Source organism: Melospiza melodia, unplaced genomic scaffold, assembly GCF_035770615.1.
Source record: "Melospiza melodia melodia isolate bMelMel2 unplaced genomic scaffold, bMelMel2.pri scaffold_32, whole genome shotgun sequence".
Taxonomy (NCBI): Eukaryota; Metazoa; Chordata; class Aves; order Passeriformes; family Passerellidae; genus Melospiza; species Melospiza melodia.
In genome coordinates this window covers 2,981,509-2,983,532 of record NW_026948638.1, presented here as the reverse complement: position 1 = coordinate 2,983,532, position 2,024 = coordinate 2,981,509, and positions in this window count along the sequence as shown.

Here is a 2,024-nt window from a genome sequence, read left to right as displayed (position 1 = left end):
GGCTGTGGGAGCACGCCAGGAGCAGGGCAGACAGAGGCTGAACACGAGCAGGCTTCACACTCCCAGGTACTGCAGGAAACCTGCTCATCCTCAGCTCACCAGCACTCTTTGAGCACAGCCAGAATGAGGTCTGAACATTAACAACACACCAGAGTGCTGCTCCCAGTCTGCTGGAGGAAATAGAGGGAGGGGGATGTCTGATGGGGAGGAGAGGGCGCAGCACAGGCACCTCTGGAAGAGCCCTGCCTCTGCAGTTCAAGGTTAAACACCTCCTTTTTATTATAGCATTTTTGCTACACTTGACATCTGTTGGCTGATAGATTTAACTGGTACATAAGAAATAACTGTGCAGGGATTTCTTGAAAATGAGCACCAACACAGAAGACATTAAAGCATTCTGCATTCAAAAAGTTAATTTTATGGAAGGACACTTGAAATAAAAAATTCTAAAATTAGGTTAAACCTTTAAAACCTGCCATTAAAGGAATTATTTGGGCATTAAGTAGGCAACCATTTAAAAAATCCTGACTTTTATTTAGATGCTGGAAGACATATATGTGGCTTGGTACCTCCTTCAGATCAACATATGCATCTTTTTCCCATCTACTCCAGAGATTTCTTAATCATCCTTCCATCTTCCTTTCCCTCTCTCTGCAGCAGGCACTTGAATTATTTGGGCAGAGTCTGACTGCACAGGGAACCAGTATAATCAGGGCTCTTACAACCTGCTGTCTGCAAATCCTATAGAATTATCAGCAAACACACATCCAGAATAAAATACAGCTTCCTGCAGCCCATGAAGCCCAAAGGGCTTTGCAAACTAGACTTGGGATGCAATTTATCCACCACTGAGATTCAGCTGTAATCCAGAGTGGAACACAACCTTTCCATCCATATTTAACTACAGCACACAGCCCCCTGGAGAAAAGTGAGGAAGAATCCAACAGAAGCCATAGGAAGGTTTTAGGGAGGCTGAATTTTCTGCCCTGGAACTGAAATTAGGTCAGGGCATCCACCAAGTTGGACACAATGATGCTTGTAGGTGCCATCCAACTCAGAATATTCCATGATTCCATGACTCTACCACCAGCCACAGACCAACAGAAAGAGGGCACAGCATCTCCATCCTGTTGATGGTGTCCCTGAAGCACAGCTGGATTGAACAGCTGGGTACCACAAGTTACCAGCCTGGAGAGGAGGAAGACATGAACACCCTGTGTTGTCCTTAAATTCAGTGGGGCCCAAATTTCACCCCACAGTTACACCCATGTGCAAAGAAAGATGGAATAGCACTTGAGAAAAGGACCAATTCTTGAACCTCAGGCAGCTGAGCCCAGCAGCTCAGCACTCACAGAACTCAGGGAGGGTAGAGCTAGGCAGAGATGTTTGCTCCAGTGAAATCTATTTCAGCTCTTCCTTAAGCAGTTGGCACTGAGGTGACAGCAGAGGCCTGGTGCAGTGAGGTGTCTTGCAACCACACCCACCATGACACACTATTTAGGAATAAAAATGAGCGTCATTAATTTCTCCAGAGCAGGTAGTTTTATCTTTTCCAGAGAAGTGCAACCCCACAAGGAAATTGGAACTGCTTGAGGAGAAAAATGCATTTTTGCTACCTTAGCCACATACAGACAAGCCCAGCTCTCACTGAGGAGAGGCTTATAGAGAGAAAAGGGGAGCAGGAGATGCTGGACACAACTTCCCCCATGCACAGCCCACTGCTGAGGCAGCTCTGAACAGGAAGCAGGGCTGAGGATTGTCCCAGAGCTGTGACAGCCCCAGCAAGCATCAGCAAGAAGCCCCAGGTGAACAAAGTTCATGAAAGCTCTTAAAAATCACCTCAGCCTTCAGAAGGAGAGCACAACACAATCCTCCCCTACAGAGACCTGCCCATCACACCTCTGACCAGCACAAAGCAGGTTTTTCACTCTATCCATCTGATGCTTTCAATAGCCAGAGGAGCTGGATCTGGGCAAGCTCACCTTCATGAGGCCCAGTGCTCATTAATAAGAAAAAAAAAGACC